At 40.2% G+C, this 25,100-nt stretch overlaps 1 protein-coding gene across 3 annotated transcripts in view; it reads right to left on the reverse strand.

Annotated features, from left to right (window-relative positions):
• Positions 1-25,100, reverse strand: part of SHLD1 (shieldin complex subunit 1) — a 349,116-nt gene that overhangs the window by 160,318 nt on the left and 163,698 nt on the right. The gene's annotated exons all lie outside the window — the stretch shown is intronic.

Consider the following 25,100-nt stretch of genomic DNA (forward strand, 5'->3'; position numbering starts at 1 on the left):
TACTACGGCTCATTCTATACCTCCTGATAACTGCTGCAACTGTGTTTTGACTGATTTTTAGTTGGTCACCAATCTTCCTTTATCCTTTTCCATCTATGTGAAATCTCACAATGAGATTTTTCAATCCCCCTGCCAATTCTTTTTCATGTGGAGCCATGATGCAGACATGCAGATAAACACAGCCCATAGATCCAAAATTGAGAAAGTTCTTGTGTTCACTCATAGGCCACTTTATAAAAAGGTACACCTTGCTAGTACCGGGTTGGACACCCGTTTGCCTTTAGGACTGCCTTAATTCTTCATGGCATAGATTCAATAAGATGTTAGAAACATCCCTCATAGATTTTGGTTCATATTGACATGATAGCATCACACAGTTGCTGCAGATTTGTCAGCTGCACATCCATGATGTGAATCTCCCGTTCCACCACGTCCCAAAGATGCTCTATTGGAGATCTAGTGACTGTAGAGGCCATTGGAGTACAGTGAACTCATTGTCATGTTCAAGAAACCAGTTTGAGATGATTTGAGCTTTGTAACATGGTGCATTATCCTGCTGGAAGTAGCCATCAGAAGATGGGTACACTGTAGTCATATAGGGATGGACATGGTCAGCAACAATACTCAGGTAGGGAGTGGCATTTAAACTATGCTCAATTGGTACTAAGGGGCCCAAAGTGTGCTAATAAAATATCCCCCACAGAATTACACCACCACCACCACCAGCCTGAACCCTTGATACAAGGCAGGATGGATCCATACTTTCATGTTGTTTACACCAAATTCTGACCCTACCATCTGAATGTCGTAGCTGAAATCGAGACTCATAAGACCAGGCAACATTTTTCCAATCTTCTAATGTCTCATTTTGGTGAGCCTTTGTGAATTGTAGCCTCAGTTTACTGTTCTTAGCTGACAGGAGTGGCACCCGGTGTGGTCTTCTGCTGTTGTAGCCCATCTGCATCAAGGTTCGACGTGTTGTGCATTCACAGCATGCAAAACCTCTCTCCCGAAAGCTGCTTCCGCCAAAGAAAACACATCAAACTTGAAAAATTTAGAAAAAGTATGTAAGGAGGACCAGGTAGTTGCCTTACAAATCTGATCCCTTGATGCTTCGTTCTTAAAAGCCCAGGAAGAAGCTACTGCTCTAGTGGAATGAGCCATAATCCTCTCAGGAAGCGGATGACACTCCTCAACCAGACAGGGAAGACGTAGTGGCCTTCTGACCCCTATGTTTACAAACAAAGATGAAGATTGTCTGAACTTCTTAGAAGACTGAAGATAGATCGTCAAGGCACGAACCACATCTAGAATGTGAAGCAAATGCTCCTTCTCAGAAGGAGGATTGGGACACAAGGAAGTACCAGCAATCTCTTAATTAATGTTGCGATCTGACACCACCTTAGGCAGGAAACCTAACTTAGTATGTAAAACCGCATTATCAGCATGAAAAACAAGATATGGGGGGGTCGCATTGCAGGGCAGAAATCTCGGAGACTCTGCGAGTAGAGGCAAAAGCCTATAGAAACAAAACCTTCCAAGATAACAGTTTAATGACAACATTGTACATGGGCTCCAACAGAGCCTGCTGCAACACATGAAGAACAAGAATGAGACTCCATAGCGGAGCCATCTTTCTAAACACAGGTCTGATCCTAGTTAGGGGCTTAACAAAGGACTGCACATCTGGAAGCTCAGCTAATCTCTTGGGCTAACATCTGCCCCTTCAGGGAACTAGCAGATAGACCATTCTCCAGTCCCTCCTGGAGAAAAGATGCAATTCTGGCAACTTTAACCTTATGCCAAGAAAATCGATACACCTCACACCAGAGCAGGCAAGTCCGCCACACCTTATGGTAGATGCGTCAAGTAACTGGCTTACGAGCTTGAATCAAAGTGTCTATGACACTCTCAGAGAAACCTCTCCTGTTTAAGACTATGAGTTCAATCTCCACGCAGTCAGCCTCAGAGAATCTAGATTTTAAAGTAATGTAATGGAGGAAAGAGATGTAGGAGTCTGAACCTCCATGGAACCGCTAGGGCATCCACCTGTACTTGAGTAGTTTTGCATTGAGATGGGAGGCCATGAGGTCTATCTCCGGCATCTCCCATCTGCTGCATATCTCTGCAAAGACCTCGGGGTGAAGAGACCATTCCCCCGGTTGAGAGTATTGACTGCTGAGGAAGTCTGCTTCCCAGTTGTCCACACTGGGAACGTGGATCGCTGACAGCATACAGTTGTGGGCCTTAGCCCATTCTAGGATTTGAGATACTTCTCTCATCACTAAGGAACTTCTCCTTTCTCCCAGATGGTTGATGTAGGCTACCGAAGTTATTTTGTCTCATTGGAATATAATAAACTGGGATGAACACAGGAGGGGCCAAGCCTTCAGAGCACTGAAGATTGCCCGGAGTTCTAAGATATTGATCGGAAGAGAGTAGGACTCCTGAGTCCACAGCCCCTGTGCCTTCCTGGCACCCCAAACGGCTCCCCAGCCAGATAGACTGGCTTCCGTAGTCACAGTCTCCCAGGATGGTCTCAAGAAACACATGCCTTGGGATGCTTTCAAGAACTATCTGTTGTAACAGATCGGAATGGCCGCTGTTCCATTGTCTCAGCATGCATAGCAGTAAAGGTCTGAGATGGAATTTGGCAAAGGGGACGATTTCCATACAAGATACCATGAGTCAAATCACCTCCATACTCTGGCCACCGAAGGTCTCGAGGACCTCAACGTCTTGATCTGTTAGAAAGATCTTCATGGACACTGAGTCTATAACTGTGCCCAGGAAATTCACTATGGTATCTGGAATAAGAGAACTCTTTTCCAAGTTTATCTTCCATCCATGTGACCGAAGAAGACTTTGAAGAAATTCTGAGTGATCCCTTGTTAGACGAAAAGATGGTGCCTGTACCAATATATTGTCTATGTAAAGAGCTACTGCTATACCTTGGGTTCTGGCAACCGCTAGAAGACTCCCCAGAACCTTTGTGAATATCCTTGAAGCAGTAGCTAAGCCAAACGGAAGTGCTATGAACTGGAAGTGCTGATCAGAAAGGCGAACCTCAGGAACTGGAAATGATCCCTGTGGATCGGAACATGAAGGTATGCATCCTTCAGATCTATGGTAGTCATAAACTGTCCTCCCTGAACCAGGGGAAAGATTGATCTTATAGTCTCCATCTTGAAGTAGGGGACACTTAGAAATTTGTTTAGGCACTTCAATCCAGAATTAGATGAAAAGTTCCCTCCTTTTTGGGAACCAGGAAGAGGTTTGAATAGAACCTCAGACCTCTTTCTTATGCAGGTACCAGAATAATTACTCCTAAAGAGATTAGATCCCGTACACAATCTTTAAAAGGGTGTCTTCCTATCTGGTCTTGTAGACAGTCTGGAGAGTAGGAATCTGCCCCTGTGCGGATGAGATTTGAATCCTATCCAGTATTTTTGAGATACGACCTCCAGAACCCAAGGATCCTGAAACATCCTGAAACCATGCGTCTGAGAAAAGTGATAATCTGCTCCCTACTCGATCCGGTCCTGGATCGAGGGCTGCCCCTTCATGCCGATTTGTTATCGGCAGGCTTCTTTGTCTGTTTGGACTTGTTCCAGGACTGAGTAGGCTTTCAAATGCTCTTGGACTGCTCGGGTTTGGATGAAGATTAAGATTGTTGGGATTTGTCTGAACGAAAGGAGCAAAAATTAGAGGACTGCCGTCCCTTAGGTCTGTTCTTCTTGTCCTGAGGTAGGAAGGTACCCTTCCCTCCAGTAACCATAGAGATGAGTCAAGACCTGGTCCGAATAAGATCTTTCCCTTGAATGGAAGAGAAAGGAGACTGGGTTTAAAAGACATATCTGCAGACCAAGACTTCAACCATAGAGCCCTGTGGGCTAGGACCGCAAAACCTGAAGCCTTAGCATTCAGGCGAATAATCTGCATATTTGCATCACAGATGAAATAATTAGCTACTCTTAAAGCTTTAATTCTCTCCTAAATATCCTAAAAGGGACATTATACACTCATTTTTTCTTTCCATAAATGTTTTGTAGATGATCTATTTAAATCCCACATGTTGGAACATTCTCCTTAGAAAAGTTTCCAACTTCTTATCTATAGGTTCTCTAACGGAAGAGCTATTCTCAAGAGGGTTAGCAGTACGCTTAGCTAGCATCGAAATGGCGCCATCCAACTTAGGGATGGAGCCCCACAGCTCTAATTGAGAGTTCATAAACCCTACCCAATTTAGGGATCTCAGGTAGTTTAGCCTCTGGAACCTCTAGCGTAGACAGGACCTCCTACAGTAAAAAACGCAGATATTCAATTTTAAATCTAAAGGAGGGTTCCTCCACTAGAGATTTAGTAATAGAGATCTCAGACTCCGAAAGTTCACCCTCTGATGCCACAGAGGTTAACTCATCATCGGATAGCTGGGCCATAGATCCAATTGAAAATTAGATGAATCTAAAACAGGAGAACTGTTTAACCTTTCTCTTAAGTTTCCCAGAGATAGGTAGGGCACTCAGGGCCCGGACACCGCCAATTGTAACTGCACAGTAAAGTCCGCAGGAGACAGGCCCCCTCCGGACGAAAAAATAGCTGTGCAGCGGAAAAATACATGTGAAGCGGTTAGGGTAGAAAGGGTAGTAATCTCTCGGGTCACAGAATCCAGAGATGTTGATGGCTCAGAAGGACTATTAGCGCTACGGTTAATAGCAGACTTAGCTCCCTTCTTAGACTCTAAAACAGTACCCAGGCAATTGGAACAAAATTGAGCAGGCGGGCAAACCACGGCCTCCTCACCATCTAAGCAGGTATTATTAATCCCTACAGAAGGAGTGGAACCTTCTAACGTTCTGACACTTCTCTGCCATCCTCCTCTAGTGACGAAAGGCAAAGAATGACTGGGGGGATAGGGAAAGTGGGAGGGATATTTAAGTCTTTGGCTGGGGTGTCTTTGCCTCCTCTGGTGACCAGTTGTTGTATTTCCCAACAGTAAGGAATGAAGTCGTGGACTCTACCTGCCCATTCTTCTTATTTTTGTAGATCCCCTCGTAAAGCAAGTTCATCCTGCCCTGATCAAATGACCTTACTCAGTTTTGTATCATCTGCAAAAAGAGATGTTCTTTTAGATTGTAAGTTCCTACGGGAATAGGGCCCTAAATTCCTCCTGTATGTGTTTGTAAATTTTGTCCTGTCTCTTACAAGTTTTATATTATTGTTTTATTTAAATGAATTGTATCCATGGACAGCTCTGTGGAATATGTTGGTGCTTCAGAGGCGTAACTAAAAACCACATGGCTCAGGTGCAAGAAAGAAGGGCCCCCCCCACTCCCCCCAAAAAAGGTGAATTTGATACATATATATATATATATATTTTTAACATTTAATACAGAAGAAATGTGAATCAGATTAAATGTCTGCAAAAGGAGGTACCCTGTGCCCACAGTCTGTGAGATGGTCTGACCCCCTATTACTGTATGTAGTGATACTGTTTAACCCACCAGTACTGTATATAGTGAGTTAGTGACACAGTCTGTAATCTGCCGGTGAGATGGCTGGCCTGACACTACCCGCCCCAGTACTTTATAAAGTGACCACAGTAGTCTGTGACATGGTCCAGCCCCCTGTACTGTATAGTGACACTGTTTACCCCTCACCCCCCCATGCTGTAGTAACAAGGTCTGTAATTTTCTGGTTCCACAAACATACACACACACATACATGCATAAATACACACACAGTCACATACAACATACATACACATATACACACACACACAAACACCAATTGGTAAAACAGAAACACTAACTCCTGTAGTCAGAGACAAAGACACTAGTGAAGCATCACATCACACTCACATGATATCAGTGCAGGCAGTGGCAGGTCAATTTTTTTTTTTTAAGATGGGCCCCCACCCTTGGGGGCCCAGTCGCAATTGCAACCTCTGCACCCCCTGTAGTTTCGCCCCTGTATTATAATAATAATAATAATAATAATAATGTTGCTATTTAATCCTTGCTCCAAGTCATTAATTATATTAAAAAGAACAGGGTCCGGTACTAATCCCTGGGGGACTCCACTGATTACCATTGTCCAATCTGAGTATGATCTGTTTACTTCTACTTGCTGCTCCCTGTCTTTTTAAGTTATTTATCACTGAGCTATTTTCAGCTATTCCCAGTCCCTTAATTTTGTACATTAATCTCTCATGTGGCACTGTATCAAACACTTTTGCAAAATCCAAGTAGATCACATCAACTGATTCCCATGTATCTATTTTTTTACTTCCTTCCTTGTAGAAACAAATTAGATTAGTTTGACGTGATCTATTTCTTATAAAACCATGCTGATTTGAACTCATAATCTTGTTTACACAAATATACTAATTAATATAATCCTTTCAAGTATCTTCCCCACTATTGATGTCAGACTAACTGGTCTATAACTTCCTGGACCAGCCCTGCTTCCCTTTTTAAAGAGTGTGACCGCATCAGCTTTACACCAGTGCTGGAGTACTATGCCTGAGGATAATGAGTCTTGAAAAATTAAGAGTAGAGATTTGTCTAAACCAGTGCTTAGTTCCTAAAGTTTTATTTCCCTAACATCCATTTGTTTCCTGATATCCTCTTGAGATTACCCAGTTAATGGTATGGGCTTGTATGTTCTAGTTTGTTGTGTACTTAAAAATCCTTTTAGAGTTTGACTTAGAATCCTTTGCAATTAATCTTTAATTTTTAGCTTACATTACTTATATATTTGGTATGTTGAGTCTGTACTATTTTCTTTTAAAAATGTAAATGCCCTACGTTTTTTCCTAATGTCTCTTTACACATTTTTATTTTGCCAAATTGGCTTGGGTTTTTATTATTTTACTTTAATAACCATGTGGTATGTGTTGATATGTATATTTATTTAACAAAATGTTAAATGTTATCCATTTATCCTCTACATTTTTACCATAGAATACTTTGTCCCAATTTATGTTATTTAACGATTTCCTTAAATCATTGAATTTTGCTTTAAAATTAAAATTCTTAGTTGAACCTTTAAGACACTGCTTATGGAAAGTGATTTCAAATGTGACCATGTTATGATTACTGTTACCCAAATGTTCTTTGACTTGATATTATATATGTATCGTTTGATAGCACTAAACCCAATATAGCTTTTTTCCTAGTTGGTTCCTCTAATAATTGTGACAAGGCTTTATCCCTGAGAACATTTAAAAATCTATCTCCCTTAGCTGTATTACTAGTTTTAATTTCCTAACACACCTTCGACTTTAGCCCTGTTGCCTAGCGCAACTTCCGGTTAGTGCTTGAGAAGAAAAAAAAAGGGATTTTTAGCATGTCCCATAGAAGTCTAAGGGGAAATGAAGTTAGCACGGTCGCAATATCTGACCTCCAGATGTTAGGCAATTAGTGTTCAACACTGCTAAAAATGTATCACTCCCCTTATAATCTAGGCCATAGTTATCAGAGATCAGTAACACAAAAAACCTTTTAAGCTCTATTGAACTAGAACTTGTATTTTATTAATTAGAATATCATCATATAACATTATTATGGTTATCAATTCTTTATAAAGCTCAGATCGTTTGCGAAGCACGATACAGGGGTACATTAAACACATGGGATAAAGCTTAAAGTGATGGTTAGCTTTCCGCTTTTTATAATTAGATCCGGAATGGAAACAATATTTTAGATGGAGTTTAATTCATCAGTTGTAATAAAGATGCGCTGTAACTTACTGTTTAATCTAGCAGTATTATTCAAAAACCCTGTGCTCTGGCCACCCACTTCAAAAGTATTTTTGTTTTGGTGAGCTAACTGTTCTCCAATCAGCACTCTAGCTACAACAAAAGTGCTGTATGGCTAGAGCGCCAATAGGAGAACAGTTCGAACCTTTAGCTCACACAAAAAAATTACTTGTGAAATGAGCGTCCGGAGAGTGGAGTATTAGAATGTAAATTACAGCGCATCTTCATTACAACTTATGAATTAAACTCTAAAATGTATCTGATTATACATAAGGGGAAAGTTTACCATCACTTTAATTAAAGGGATAGTAAACAACACCACGTGATTATGGGACATTTCTGTTGTCTTGTTATAGAATCACATATCAGACAAGTCTAAACATTTTTAAAGCAAATCAACATCTTATTTGCTGCAATTGTTTTTCAAAAGCCACAAATTACACCCACAAGTGGCCCTAGTTGAAGGAGACAAATCTGGACTTCAATCTGCAGAAAACAAGGCTGGCCACAGTCATGTTAGTAAAAAATTTTGCATAGTTTTGCAGTTGTTATCTGCTGAAGCCAATTAGGTAAAGATATATAGCAGATATTATTTATTTGTATGGCGCTGCAAAATTCTGTTAACCTTGAGAAGTCTGCAGGGTGCATTTGCAGCTGTAAGTATAAGAAATCTCACAATTCAGAGCTAAACTACATGATAAGGGGGCAAAATAAATACCCAAAGTATATTGAAAAGTTATTTTGCTATGCATAAACATTGTCATGATAAACTTCACATGTTTTAAAATAATGTCCGGAATCTAAACGATTTTTAGATGGACTTTAATTGATCACTTCTAATGAAGATGAGCTGTAACTCACTTTTTAATCTAGTCGTGTCATTCGTATAGTCTGCACTCCGCCTGCAGACTACAAAACTATTTTTTTCTTGATAAGCTAACATTTTGAACTGTTCTCCAGTTGACGCTCTAACTACAAAAAAGTGCTGTACGGCTAGAGCGCCGATTGGTGAACAGTTCAAACTGCTCACAAATAAATTACTTTTGAAGTGGATGGCCGGAGAGCGGGTTATTAGAATGGCACGGCTAGATTAAAGAGACGGTCAACACAAAAAACAGAATTTATGCTTACCTGATAAATTACTTTCTCCAACGGTGTGTCCGGTCCACGGCGTCATCCTTACTTGTGGGATATTCTCTTCCCCAACAGGAAATGGCAAAGAGTCCCAGCAAAGCTGGTCACATGATCCCTCCTAGGCTCCGCCCACCCCAGTCATTCGACCGACGGACAGGAGGAAATATATATAGGAGAAACCATATGATACCGTGGTGACTGTAGTTAAAGAAAATAATTCATCAGACCTGATTAAAAAACCAGGGCGGGCCGTGGACCGGACACACCGTTGGAGAAAGTAATTTATTAGGTAAGCATAAATTCTGTTTTCTCCAACATTGGTGTGTCCGGTCCACGGCGTCATCCTTACTTGTGGGAACCAATACCAAAGCTTTAGGACACGGATGAAGGGAGGGAGCAAATCAGGTCACCTAAATGGAAGGCACCACGGCTTGCAAAACCTTTCTCCCAAAAATAGCCTCCGAAGAAGCAAAAGTATCAAATTTGTAAAATTTGGCAAAAGTGTGCAGTGAAGACCAAGTCGCTGCCTTACATATCTGGTCAACAGAAGCCTCGTTCTTGAAGGCCCATGTGGAAGCCACAGCCCTAGTGGAGTGAGCTGTGATTCTTTCAGGAGGCTGCCGTCCGGCAGTCTCATAAGCCAATCGGATAATGCTTTTAAGCCAAAAGGAAAGAGAGGTAGAAGTCGCTTTTTGACCTCTCCTTTTACCAGAATAAACAACAAACAAGGAAGACGTTTGTCTGAAATCTTTAGTAGCCTCTAAATAGAATTTTAGAGCACGGACTACGTCCAAATTGTGTAACAAACGTTCCTACTTTGAAACTGGATTCGGACACAAAGAAGGTACAACTATCTCCTGGTTAATATTTTTGTTGGAAACAACTTTCGGAAGAAAACCAGGCTTAGTACGCAAAACCACCTTATCTGCATGGAACACCAGATAGGGCGGAGAACACTGCAGAGCAGATAACTCTGAAACTCTTCTAGCAGAAGAAATTGAAACTAAAAACAAAACTTTCCAAGATAGTAACTTAATATCTATGGAATGTAAAGGTTCAAACGGAACCCCTTGAAGAACTGAAAGAACTAGATTTAGACTCCAGGGAGGAGTCAAAGGTCTGTAAACAGGCTTGATCCTAACCAGAGCCTGAACAAATGCTTGAACATCTGGCACGGCTGCCAGTCTTTTGTGAAGTAAAACAGATAAAGCAGAGATCTGTCCCTTTAGAGAACTTGCAGATAATCCTTTCTCCAAACCTTCTTGTAGAAAGGATAGAATCTTAGGAATTTTTATCTTGTTCCATGAGAATCCTTTAGATTCACACCAACAGATATATTTTTTCCATATTTTATGGTAAATTTTTCTAGTTACAGGCTTTCTAGCCTGAATCAGAGTATCTATTACAGAATCTGAAAACCCACGCTTTGATAAAATCAAGCGTTCAATCTCCAAGCAGTCAGTTGGAGGGAAACCAGATTCGGATGTTCGAATGGACCCTGAACAAGAAGGTCCTGTCTCAAAGGTAGCTTCCATGGTGGAGCCGATGACATATTCACCAGGTCTGCATACCAAGTCCTGCGTGGCCACGCAGGAGCTATCAAGATCACCGAGGCCCTCTCCTGATTGATCCTGGCTACCAGCCTGGGGATGAGAGGAAACGGTGGGAATACATAAGCTAGGTTGAAGGTCCAAGGTGCTACTAGTGCATCTACTAGAGTCGCCTTGGGATCCCTGGATCTGGACCCGTAGCAAGGAACCTTGAAGTTCTGACGAGACGCCATCAGATCCATGTCTGGAATGCCCCATAATTGAGTTATTTGGGCAAAGATTTCCGGATGGAGTTCCCACTCCCCCGGATGGAATGTCTGACGACTCAGAAAATCCGCTTACCAATTTTCCACTCCTGGGATGTGGATCGCAGACAAGTGGCAGGAGTGATCCTCCGCCCATTGAATTATCTTGGTCACTTCTTTCATCGCCAGGGAACTCCTTGTTCCCCCCTGATGATTGATATATGCAACGGTCGTCATGTTGTCTGACTGAAACCTTATGAATTTGGCCTTTGCTAGTTGAGGCCAAGCTCTGAGAGCATTGAATATCGCTCTCAGTTCCAGAATGTTTATCGGGAGAAGAGACTCTTCCCGAGACCATAGACCCTGAGCTTTCAGGGATTCCCAGACCGCGCCCCAGCCCACTAGGCTGGCGTCGGTCGTGACAATGACCCACTCTGGTCTGCGGAAGCTCATTCCCTGTGACAGATTGTCCAGGGTCAGCCACCAACGGAGTGAATCTCTGGTCTTTTGATCTACTTGAATCGTCGGAGACAAGTCTGTATAATCCCCATTCCACTGTCTGAGCATGCACAGTTGTAATGGTCTTAGATGAATTCGTGCAAAAGGAATTATGTCCATTGTTGCAACCATCAATCCTATTACTTCCATGCACTGCGCTATGGAAGGACGAGGAACAGAATGAAGTACTTGACAAGAGCTTAGAAGTTTTGATTTTCTGACCTCTGTCAGAAAAATCCTCATTTCTAAGGAATCTATTATTGTTCCCAAGAAGGGAACTCTTGTTGACGGGGACAGAGAACTTTTTTCTTTGTTCACCTTCCATCCGTGAGATCTGAGAAAGGCTAGGACGATGTCCGTATGAGCCTTTGCTTTTGACAGGGACGACACTTGAATCAGGATGTCGTCCAAGTAAGGTACTACTGCAATGCCCCTTGGTCTTAGAACCGCTAGAAGGGACCCTAGTACCTTTGTGAAAATCCTTGGAGCAGTGGCTAATCCGAATGGAAGTGCCACAAACTGGTAATGCTTGTCCAGAAAAGCGAACCTTAGGAACTGATGATGTTCCTTGTGGATAGGAATATGTAGGTACGCATCCTTTAAATCCACGGTAGTCATAAATTGATTTTCCTGGATAGTAGGTAGGATCGTTGGAATAGTTTCCATTTTGAACGATGGTACCCTGAGAAATTTGTTTAGGATCTTTAGATCCAAAATTGGTCTGAATGTTCCCTCTTTTTTGGGAACTATGAACAGATTGGAATAAAATCCCATTCCTTGTTCTCTTATTGGAACTGGATGTATCACTCCCATCTTTAACAGGTCTTCTACACAATGTAAGAATGCCTGTCTCTTTATTTGGTTTGAAGATAATTGAGACCTGTGGAACCTTCCCCTTGGGGGTAGTTCCTTGAATTCCAGGAGATAACCTTGAGAAACTATTTCTAGCGCCCAAGGATCCTGAACATCTCTTGCCCAAGCCTGAGCAAAGAGAGAAAGTCTGCACCCCACTACAGGGAGTGCAGAATTATTAGGCAAGTGAGTATTTTGACCACATCATACTCTTTATGCATGTTGTCTTACTCCAAGCTGTATAGGCTCGAAAGCCTACTACCAATTAAGCATATTAGGTGATGTGCATCTCTGTAATGAGAAGGGGTGTGGTCTAATGACATCAACACCCTATATCAGGTGTGCATAATTATTAGGCAACTTCCTTTCCTTTGGCAAAATGGGTCAAAAGAAGGACTTGACAGGCTCAGAAAAGTAAAAAATAGTGAGATATCTTGCAGAGGGATGCAGCACTCTTAAAATTGCAAAGCTTCTGAAGCGTGATCATCGAACAATCAAGCGTTTCATTCAAAATAGTCAACAGGGTCGCAAGAAGCGTGTGGAAAAACCAAGGCGCAAAATAACTGCCCATGAACTGAGAAAAGTCAAGCGTGCAGCTGCCAAGATGCCACTTGCCACCAGTTTGGCCATATTTCAGAGCTGCAACATCACTGGAGTGCCAAAAAGCACAAGGTGTGCAATACTCAGAGACATGGCCAAGGTAAGAAAGGCTGAAAGACGACCACCACTGAACAAGACACACAAGCTGAAACGTCAAGACTGGGCCAAGAAATATCTCAAGACTGATTTTTCTAAGGTTTTATGGACTGATGAAATGAGAGTGAGTCTTGATGGGCCAGATGGATGGGCCCGTGGCTGGATTGGTAAAGGGCAGAGAGCTCCAGTCCGACTCAGACGCCAGCAAGGTGGAGGTGGAGTACTGGTTTGGGCTGGTATCATCAAAGATGAGCTTGTGGGGCCTTTTCGGGTTGAGGATGGAGTCAAGCTCAACTCCCAGTCCTACTGCCAGTTTCTGGAAGACAGCTTCTTCAAGCAGTGGTACAGGAAGAAGTCTGCATCCTTCAAGAAAAACATGATTTTCATGCAGGACAATGCTCCATCACACGCGTCCAAGTACTCCACAGCGTGGCTGGCAAGAAAGGGTATAAAAGAAGAAAATCTAATGACATGGCCTCCTTGTTCACCTGATCTGAACCCCATTGAGAACCTGTGGTCCATCATCAAATGTGAGATTTACAAGGAGGGAAAACAGTACACCTCTCTGAACAGTGTCTGGGAGGCTGTGGTTGCTGCTGCACGCAATGTTGATGGTGAACAGATCAAAACACTGACAGAATCCATGGATGGCAGGCTTTTGAGTGTCCTTGCAAAGAAAGGTGGCTATATTGGTCACTGATTTGTTTTTGTTTTGTATTTGAATGTCAGAAATGTATATTTGTGAATGTTGAGATGTTATATTGGTTTCACTGGTAAAAATAAATAATTGAAATGGGTATATATTTGTTTTTTGTTAAGTTGCCTAATAATTATGCACAGTAATAGTCACCTGCACACACAGATATCCCCCTAAAATAGCTATAACTAAAAACAAACTAAAAACTACTTCCAAAACTATTCAGCTTTGATATTAATGAGTTTTTTGGGTTCATTGAGAACATGGTTGTTGTTCAATAATAAAATTAATCCTCAAAAATACAACTTGCCTAATAATTCTGCACTCCCTGTAGATCCGGTCCCGGATCGGGGGCTATCCCTTCATGCTGTTTTGGTAGCAGTGGTAGGCTTCTTGGCCTGCTTACCCTTGTTCCAGCCTTGCATTGGTTTCCAGGCTGGTTTGGGTTGTGAAGTATTACCCTCTTGCTTAGAGGATACAGAATTAGAGACTGGTCCGTTTCTACGAAAGGGACGAAAATTAGGCTTATTTTTAGCCTTAAAAGACCTATCCTGTGGGAGGGCGTGGCCCTTTCCCCCAGTGATGTCTGAAATAATCTCTTTCAAATCAGGTCCAAATAATGATTTACCTTTGAAAGGAATGTTAAGCAATTTTGTCTTGGAAGACACATCCGCTGACCAAGACTTTAGCCAAAGCGCTCTGCGCGCCACGATAGCAAACCCTGAATTTTTCGCCGCTAATCTAGCTAATTTCAAAGCGGCATCTAAAACAAAAGAGTTAGCCAATTTAAGTGCTTGAACTCTGTCCATAACCTCCTCATACGAAGATTCTTTACTGAGCGACTTTTCTAGTTCCTCGAACCAGAAACACGCTGCCGTAGTGACAGGAACAATGCATGAAATTGGTTGTAGAAGGTAACCTTGCTGTACAAAAATCTTTTTAAGCAAACCCTCTAATTTCTTATCCATAGGATCTTTGAAAGCACAACTATCTTCGATAGGAATAGTAGTGCGTTTGTTTAGAGTAGAAACCGCCCCCTCGACCTTGGGGACTGTCTGCCATAAGTCCTTTCTGGGGTCGACTATAGGAAATAATTTCTTAAATATAGGGGGGGGAGCAAAAGGTATGCCGGGCCTTTCCCACTCTTTATTTACTATGTCCGCCACCCGCTTGAGTATAGGAAAAGCGTCGGGGGGCACCGGAACCTCTAGGAACTTGTCCATCTTACATAATTTCTCTGGAATGACCAAATTGTCACAATCATCCAGAGTAGATAACACCTCCTTAAGCAGTGCGCGGAGATGTTCTAATTTAAATTTAAATGTCACAACATCAGGTTCAGCTTGATGAGAAATTTTTCCTGAATCTGAGATTTCTCCATCAGACAAAACCTCCCTCATGGCCCCTTGAGATTGGTGTGAGGGTATGTCAGAACAGTTATCATCAGCGTCCTCTTGCTCTTCAGTGTTTAAAACAGAGCAATCGCGCTTTCTCTGATAAGTAGGCATTTTGGATAAAAGATTTGCTATGGAGTTATCCATTACAGCCGTTAATTGTTGCATGGTAATAAGTATTGGCGCACTAGATGTACTAGGGGCCTCCTGTGTGGGCATAACTGGTGTAGACACAGTAGGGGATGATGTAGTATCATGTTTACTCCCCTCATTTGAGGAATCATCTTGGGCAATATCATTATCTGTGGCATTACTGTCCTTACTTTGTTTGGACACTATGGCACAATTATCACATAAATTTAAATGGGGAGACACATTGGCTTTCATACATATAGAACATAGCTTATCTGATGGTACAGACATGTTAAACAGGCTTAAACTTGTCAACAAAGCACAAAAAACGTTTTAAAATAAAACCGTTACTGTCACTTTAAATTTCAAACTGAAAACACTTTATTACTGAATATGTGAAAAAGTATGAAGGAATTGTTCAAAATTCACCAAAATTTCACCACAGTGTCTTAAAGCATTAAAAGTATTGCACACCAAATTTCAGAGCTTTAACCCTTAAATTAACCCCTATACAGTCCCAGCTATATGCTTTGCTGAGACCCAACCAAGCCCAGAGGGGAATACGATACCAAATGACGCCTTCTAGAAGCTTTTTTAGTGATTCTTAGATCCTCACACATGCATCTGCATGCCTTGCTCTCCAAAAACAACTGCGCAGTAATGGCGCGAAAATGAGGCTCAGTCTATAACTAGAAAGGCCCCCAGACTAAAAAAGGTGTCCAACACAGTGCCTGCCGTTTTTTAAACGTTCCCCAAGATTATAATGCCAATTATTAGCTAGAATCTGCATAATATGCCCCAATAAAGCAATCGTTTTAGCCCATAAAAATGTCTACCAGTTTTTAAGCCCTTTTTTAAGCCCTTTATTCTTTTATATTTGACTAAGAAAATGGCTTACCGGTCCCCATGAGGGGAAATGACAGCCTTCCAGCATTACATGGTCTTGTTAGAAATATGGCTAGTCATACCTTAAGCAGAAAAGTCTGCTAACTGTTTCCCCCAACTGAAGTTACTTCATCTCAACAGTCCTGTGTGGAAACAGCAATCGATTTTAGTTACTGTCTGCTAAAATCATCTTCCTCTTACAAACAGAAATCTTCATCCTTTTCTGTTTCAGAGTAAATAGTACATACCAGCACTATTTTAAAATAACAAACACTTGATAGAAGAATAAAAACTACATTTAAACACCAAAAAACTCTTAACCATCTCCGTGGAGATGTTGCCTGTGCAACGGCAAAGAGAATGACTGGGGTGGGCGGAGCCTAGGAGGGATCATGTGACCAGCTTTGCTGGGACTCTTTGCCATTTCCTGTTGGGGAAGAGAATATCCCACAAGTAAGGATGACGCCGTGGACCGGACACACCAATGTTGGAGAAATATTTGTTGTTTTAAAAGATAGACAATACCTTTATTACCCATTCCCCAGTTTTGCATAACCAACACTGTTTTATTAATATACTTTTTACCTCTGTGATTAAAGGGACATGAAACCCAAAAAAATTATTTTATGATTTAGGTATAACATACAATTTTAAACAACTTTCAGGTTTACTTCTATAATCAAATTTGCTTCATTCTCTTGGTAGTTTTTGTTGAGGGAGCAGCTATGCACTACTGGTTTCTAACAGAACATATGGGGTGAACCAATGACAAATGGTATATATGCAACCACCAATCAGCAGCTAGAACCTAGGTTATTTGCTGCTCCTGAGCTTACCTAAATAAACCTTTCAGCAAAGGATAACAAGAGATGGAAGCAAATTCAATTATAAGAAAATTGGAAAGTTGTTTAAAATCACATGCTCTTTCTGAATCATGAAAGAAAAAAATGGGGTTTCATGTCCCTTTAACTTGTATCTAAGCATCTTCTGACAGCCCCCTGATCACATGACATTTTATTTATTATCTTATCACTTTCATTTTAGCCAATTAGTGCAGTGTCTGCCACAATCTGCAGGTGTGATCACAATGTTATCAATATGGTTTACATGAACTAGCTCTCCTCTGTTGTGAAAAGCAAGTTAAAAAGCATGTGATAAGAGGCGGCCTTCAAGGGCTTTGAAATTATCATATGAGCCTTCTTAGGTTTAGCTGTCAACTAAGAATACCAAGAGAACTAAGCAAAATTGGTGATACAAGTAAGTTGGAAAGTTGTTTAAAATTACATGCTCTATTTGAAACATGAAAGTTTTTTTTGGGACTTGACTATCTCTTTAAATAGTAAGTTACAGCACATCTTTATAAGAATTGACCAATTAAAGTCCCTGTAAAATGTTGCTTAGATTCCGGACCTGACTTTAAAATATGTAAACTTTACCATCACTTTAAGCAATCTGAAAAAAACAAAGACATTTTTTTAATTTTTTTTCCCAATTGCTGAAAAATATAAAAGGCTCTTAAACTTAAAATCACCAATTTAGTTGCTGGCTACCATTTTTCATCACCATTATTAAGTCATTTATGTAACGGATATGCTTTCAAATAACTGATTGTAAGTTAAAGGATTCCATATCTCTTGGACTAAATTTGAAAAAGTTTTAAGCAAAAAAAAAAAAAAAAAAGCATCTCATAATGACTGAATATCCATCCTATGCACAGGGGGGGTGCAAAATAAATAAAAAAAAACAAAAAAAACGCTGTTTGATGTTTTAAAAAATTTACATATCTGTTTTTTCCCTGCCAGCTTTGGGACTTTCTGTTCCCAGACTGCATATAAGTCAGCATGCATCAAAGGAACACACTACTTTTTTACCAAATGGCTGCTAGCTCTAATCTATAACTAAATACACTGGTGGCTTTGGGAAAAAAAATAATAGCTGCATCAATGTCATAAATAAATACAAGAAGGGTAATTTCACCTGTATTGGAGCTGTCTGCTTGGGCTGTGTCAAAAATATAACAACTCTATAAATTCAAATGGAAATTAGTAAACATTTACTTATAGTTACTGAATATTTTTTTTTCTATGGTATTTCTTTGTTTATATATATATATATATAGTAAATATATTTAATATATAAAAGTGTGTGAAATTTACTGTAGTAAAGAAAGTTTTTTCACTAATATAAACTTGAAAATGGGTAGATTTTTGTAAATACATTATATCTGTGATGTTAGATAATAAAATTACCCACACCAAGAGAGTTAGTGTCAAGCTCCTCAATACTGTACCTGTGTAACAGTTAATGGTATATATGCAGTTAGAATCCAATATATGAGAAGCGCTCTATTTAATGGCTAAAGACACTGTATTGGCAATCTCCTCAAATGATGAGCGGAGATTAATAGTTAAATAACTCTGTAGCAAGTAAGTTGCGATGTATCTTCGTTATATACATTCATTTTCGTTTAATGGAAAAATAAACTTACAACAAAAGGGTACAGCAATGGGCACAAGGTTTGCCCCCAGCTATGCCAATTTGTATATGGGTATGTTAGAGGATCAGTTCATATACAATGGTGGCTGGGAGGCAAACCTCGTGCTGTATAAAAGATACATAGATGATCTAATAATCATCTGGAAAGGAGATGTAGAACTATTGTATCTGTTCATTGAAGACATCAATAATAACATAATTTATGCTTACCTGATAAATTCCTTTCTTCTGTTGTGTGATCAGTCCACGGGTCATCATTACTTCTGGGATATAACTCCTCCCCAACAGGAAATGCAAGAGGATTCACCCAGCAGAGCTGCATATAGCTCCTCCCCTCTACGTCACTCCCAGTCATTCGACCAAGAATCAACGAGAAAGGAGAAACCAAGGGTGAAGTGGTGACTGGAGTATAATTTAAAAAATATTTACCTGCCTTAAAAACAGGGCGGGCCGTGGACTGATCACACAACAGAAGAAAGGAATTTATCAGGTAAGCATAAATTATGTTTTCTTCTGTTATGTGTGATCAGTCCACGGGTCATCATTACTTCTGGGATACCAATACCAAAGCAAAAGTACACGGATGACGGGAGGGATAGGCAGGCTCATTATACAGAAGGAACCACTGCCTGAAGAACCTTTCTCCCAAAAATAGCCTCCGAAGAAGCAAAAGTGTCAAATTTGTAAAATTTGGAAAAAGTATGAAGCGAAGACCAAGTTGCAGCCTTGCAAATCTGTTCAACAGAGGCCTCATTCTTAAAGGCCCAAGTGGAAGCCACAGCTCTAGTAGAATGAGCTGTAATTCTTTCAGGAGGCTGCTGTCCAGCAGTCTCATAGGCTAAACGAATTATGCTACGAAGCCAGAAGGAGAGAGAGGTAGCCGAAGCCTTATGACCTCTCCTCTGACCAGAGTACACGACAAACAGGGAAGACGTTTGTCGAAAATCCTTAGTTGCCTGCAAGTAGAACTTGAGGGCACGAACTACATCCAGATTGTGTAGAAGACGTTCCTTCTTTGAAGAAGGATTCGGGCACAGGGAAGGAACCACGATCTCTTGATTGATGTTCCTGTTAGTTACTACCTTAGGTAAGAACCCAGGTTTAGTACGCAGAACTACCTTATCTGAATGAAAAATCAAATAAGGAGAATCACAATGTAAAGCTGATAACTCAGAGACTCTCCGAGCCGAAGAAATAGCCATTAAAAATAACACTTTCCAAGATAACAACTTTATATCAATGGAATGAAGGGGTTCAAACGGAACTCCTTGTAGAACGTTAAGAACAAGGTTTAAACTCCATGGCGGAGCAACAGTTTTAAACACAGGCTTGATCCTAGCTAAAGCCTGACAAAAGGCCTGGACGTCTGGATTTTCTGACAGACGCCTGTGTAACAAGATGGACAGAGCTGAGATCTGTCCCTTTAATGAGCTAGCCGATAAACCCTTTTCTAAACCTTCTTGTAGAAAAGACAATATCCTAGGAATCCTAACCTTACTCCAGGAGTAACCTTTGGATTCGCACCAGTATAGGTATTTACGCCATATCTTATGGTAAATCCTTCTGGTAACAGGCTTCCTAGCCTGTATCAGGGTATCAATAACCGACTCAGAAAACCCACGTTTTGATAAAATCAAGCGTTCAATTTCCAAGCAGTCAGCTTCAGAGAAGTTAGATTTTGATGTTTGAATGGACCCTGTATCAGAAGGTCCTGTCTTAGAGGTAGAGACCAAGGCGGACAGGATGACATGTCCACTAGATCTGCATACCAAGTCCTGCGTGGCCATGCAGGCGCTATTAGAATCACTGATGCTCTCTCCTGTTTGATTTTGGCAATCAATCGAGGAAGCAGCGGGAAGGGTGGAAACACATAAGCCATCCCGAAGTTCCAAGGTGCTGTCAAAGCATCTATCAGAACCGCTCCCGGATCCCTGGATCTGGACCCGTAGCGAGGAAGTTTGGCGTTCTGGCGAGACGCCATGAGATCTATCTCTGGTTTGCCCCAACGTCGAAGTATTTGGGCAAAGACCTCCGGATGAAGTTCCCACTCCCCCGGATGAAAAGTCTGGCGACTCAAGAAATCCGCCTCCCAGTTCTCCACTCCCGGGATGTGGATTGCTGACAGGTGGCAAGAGTGAGACTCTGCCCAGCGAATTATCCTTGATACTTCCATCATTGCTAGGGAGCTTCTTGTCCCTCCCTGATGGTTGATGTAAGCTACAGTCGTGATGTTGTCCGACTGAAACCTGATGAACCCCCGAGTTTTTAACTGGGGCCAAGCCAGAAGGGCATTGAGAACTGCTCTCAATTCCAGAATGTTTATTGGCAGGAGACTTTCCTCCTGACTCCATTGTCCCTGAGCCTTCAGAGAATTCCAGACAGCGCCCCAACCTAGTAGGCTGGCGTCTGTTGTTACAATTGTCCAGTCCGGCCTGCTGAATGGCATCCCCCTGGACAGGTGTGGCCGAGAAAGCCACCATAGAAGAGAGTTTCTGGTCTCTTGATCCAGATTCAGAGTAGGGGACAAGTCTGAGTAATCCCCATTCCACTGACTCAGCATGCACAATTGCAGCGGTCTGAGATGTAGACGTGCAAAGGGTACTATGTCCATTGCTTCTCTTCCAGAGACTCAATCCAAAATGCTGCCGCAGCCGTAATCGGCGCGATGCATGCAAGGGGTTGCAATATAAAACCTTGTTGAACAAACATTTTCTTAAGGTAACCCTCTAATTTTTTATCCATTGGATCTGAAAAAGCACAGCTATCCTCCACCGGGATAGTGGTACGCTTAGCTAAAGTAGAAACTGCTCCCTCCACCTTAGGGACCGTTTGCCATAAGTCCCGTGTGGTGGCGTCTATTGGAAACATCTTTCTAAATATTGGAGGGGGTGAGAACGGCACACCGGGTCTATCCCACTCCTTAGTAACAATTTCAGTTAGTCTCTTAGGTATAGGAAAAACGTCAGTACTCGCCGGTACCGCAAAGTATTTATCCAACCTACACAATTTCTCTGGTATTGCAACAGTGTTACAATCATTAAGAGCCTTAGCTTTGGCTTTGTCTTGAGGCAGGGCGTGGCCCTTACCTCCTGTAATGTCAGCGATAATTTCTTTCAAACCGGGCCCATCATTATAACGGTATGGCAGGATTTTCTCATCAATTCCATTCAGAAAATAAAAACTGCTACATACCTCAATGCAGATTCATCTGCCCGCTGTCCCCTGATCTGAAGCTTTTACCTCCCTCAGATGGCCGAGAAACAGCAATATGATCTTAACTACTCCGGTTAAAATCATAGTAAAAACTCTGGTAGATTCTTCTTCAACTCTGCCAGAGAGGCAATAACACGCTCCGGTGCTATTGTAAAATAACAAACTTTTGATTGAAGTTATAAAAACTAAGTATAATCACCATAGTCCTCTCACACATCCTATCTAGTCGTTGGGTGCAAGAGAATGACTGGGAGTGACGTAGAGGGGAGGAGCTATATGCAGCTCTGCTGGGTGAATCCTCTTGCATTTCCTGTTGGGGAGGAGTTATATCCCAGAAGTAATGATGACCCGTGGACTGATCACACATAACAGAAGAAAACAAGTTGGGATTAAAATTTACCCATGAAATGAGTACTTCTAGTCTGGCCTTTTTAGATGTTATAATTAAAATTGTGGATAATAAAATTGTAACCCAAACTTTTTTAAAAAAAAGTGGATACTAATAATTATATCCACGCTGAGAGCTGCCATCACAATAGATGGAAAAGAAACATACCTAAGGGCCAGTTCCTAAGAGTGAAAAAGAACTGTACAAATATAAGAGATTATGAACAACAAGCCAAAATATTGGAAGAAAGATTCATAGAACGTGGGTATAGACAAGAAGATATCAGCAGGATTAAAATAGATATAGGGAAAATACCCCAAGATGAAATTTTATATAAAGAGAAAAATAAGAATAAAAAAGAAGATAAACTATTTGTACCTTTTATAACAACTTTTAATGAACAACATAAAGAAATTAATAAAATATTTAATAAACATTGGAACATCCTGACGATGGACCCACATTCTTGGAAATAAAATAAATAATAAACCTCAGATAATTTATAAAAAAGCTAGAAATAGTAAATTCAAACAAATAGAAAATAAAACACAAGTGGATTTATATAGAAAAACTCTGAGTGGCTTTTTTTCCTTGCCACCTTTGCGCAGCGTGCAAACAGAGCAGCAAAACAAAGAAAGTCACTGCTTGTACCACTAAGAAGGAATTTGTAATTAAGGGTATGATAAGATGTAGGGACAGAGGTGTTGTTTATGTTATTCAATGTTCATGTTTCGAACAGTACTTGGGGCAAACTAGCAGACCCCTTAAAGATAGGATATGTGAGCACTTAAATAATATAAAGAATGGATTTGAGGGACACATGTTATCCAAACATTTCAAAGATGTGCATAATAGAAGTACAAAAGATTTTCAATATTGGGGTATAAAATTAGTTAAGAAAAACTGGAAGGGGGGGGTAATTTTGAGAATAACTTGCTATATAGGGAAGCTGAGTTAATTTATAATTTTAAAACTCTACATCCCTTTGGCTTAAATGCGGAGCTGGATCTTAACCCTTTTATTCATATGTAATAATATTTATAGTAGTTCTGTAATGTATCAATATTTTAAAAATGGATATTTAAAAAATGGGTATTTATTGAATGGTAAACGTTACTCTTAAAGGTAATGTACCCAGCAATTTTAAAATGCAATTATCTTAATATGATGTTTTAGTTTTTGAACTGTTCATATGAAGTTCTTGTATAGGGCAATTATTAATTATACTACGGATAAATATTAGTATCGTTAGCTGCCTTTTAAAAATGTATTAAAAAATTTATTTTAATAATTTTTATATACATTTTATATATTAAGATTAGATAAATGCAAACATATTTGTTTTAATTTGAAATAGTTTTATTCTTTATATTATAAACTTTTTTGAGTTATATAATGATTTTAGAGATCATTTTAGGTTCACAATCGTTTTAATAAATTTTATATAAATTTAAGATATTATGATCAGATAAATGCAAACATATATGTTTTAATCTAAATTAGCTTTATGGTATTTATTATATACATTTTTGAAGTCAGAGATTTATTTTAGAGATCCCTTTAAGTTCATAATCGAGAGAAATGACCATCTGAAATTAGCCCTTTAAGATTGAAGGAGAAAACACCTGGTCTAATTAAAAGGGCCTATATAAGGACTATGGAAACTGATAGAGAGCATCTTGATAAAGGCTCTATATGAGCTGAAACGCGTAGACTGTTGTGCTTAACTATGAGTCAAAAGAGAAACTGATTCGTCTGAAGTGTAAAAGTTAAAGGTTTGAACTGCTGCTAAGTTATTTGAAAAACCACATGAAAGATTAACTGGATAAAAGGAAAACACAGGTGCATAATTACAAGGAGCCTAACCACCACCGAATCCGTGTGAACCCATCCGGTCATTAAGAAGATCTGACAGCCTGAAAAGACAACCGGACTTTCTAATGTACAACTAGAAGTCAAGGCAATTGGGATCGATATAGGCCGGATAGGGGCGAGAATAAGTGGTGTGTGAAGAGCATTGTTTCGAAAGTTAACGAGTTAACGGCATAACTACCACTCTGTTGTGGAAATACAATAAGACTATTCTGTTGCCGATACTAGGATTGATGTTTTTCATATAAACTACGTGCCTGTTATATTAAGTGGAAACAATTGAATTCATTTTGCAACAATTCACATACAGATTAATACATGTACTTTCAAAATAACCGCTTCAACTTTTAAATTTCTGGTGACTAAATTCTAAGGATATTACTGGCCAGTAAGAAACACGTGACTATTGGACTAACCACAAATCAGATGGTCATTTACTTATACAGCTGCTTATGTTTTTAACTGTTTCGTTTTCATTGTATTTAAGAGTGCGCACTCGTTTGCTAGTATATATGAAATTGTTTTACATTTGATTTATTAATGTTTGATGAAATAAATTTGTATAGTATCTATTCTATCTAGGATAACCCACGGTGTTGCTTGCTTTCTGCTCTGTAAGGCATAAGGTCATTTATTGCAGTAATACTGAGTAAAAATTTGGATATTGCTACAGAGTTATTTAACTATTAATCTCCGCTCATCATTTGATGAGATTGCCAATACAGTGTCTTTAGCCATTAAATAGAGCGCTTCGCATATATTCAATATCTGTGATGTTAAACATTAATCAATAAGGACTGGGGTCAGCCTATAAATATTGATGACATCTCTGGGCTAGCAGACATGAGTCAATTAGAGCCTCAAAAACATAGATTTGGTTACACTTACATTTTGGTTGTCTCTTGCCCTTGATGACTAGTAATGGACAAACAATAGATACACAATGTTTGCATTCTAACAAAAGAATAGGAAAATAACTGATATTTTATATTATATTACCTTGGTTCGCAATCAGTAGTGGGAACCCTTGGAGAGAATAAGGACCACTTGTCAAAAGGCACATGGCAAGTTCAAATACTAATATTGTTGGAGATTCAGAACAATCTGGTACATCAACATTAACCTTTAATTATCCAGATAGTGCATACAGATGTTAAGAGACTTTCCAATGTACTCCCATTATCAAATTGTGCACAATCTTTTACTACTGAACATGTACAAGACTTCACAATGTATGCATATATGAGTTTGTGATTGACTGATAGCAGTCACATGATACTGGGGGC

The sequence above is a fragment of the Bombina bombina genome, chromosome 4 (genome assembly GCF_027579735.1).
Source record: "Bombina bombina isolate aBomBom1 chromosome 4, aBomBom1.pri, whole genome shotgun sequence".
Taxonomy (NCBI): domain Eukaryota; kingdom Metazoa; phylum Chordata; class Amphibia; order Anura; family Bombinatoridae; genus Bombina; species Bombina bombina.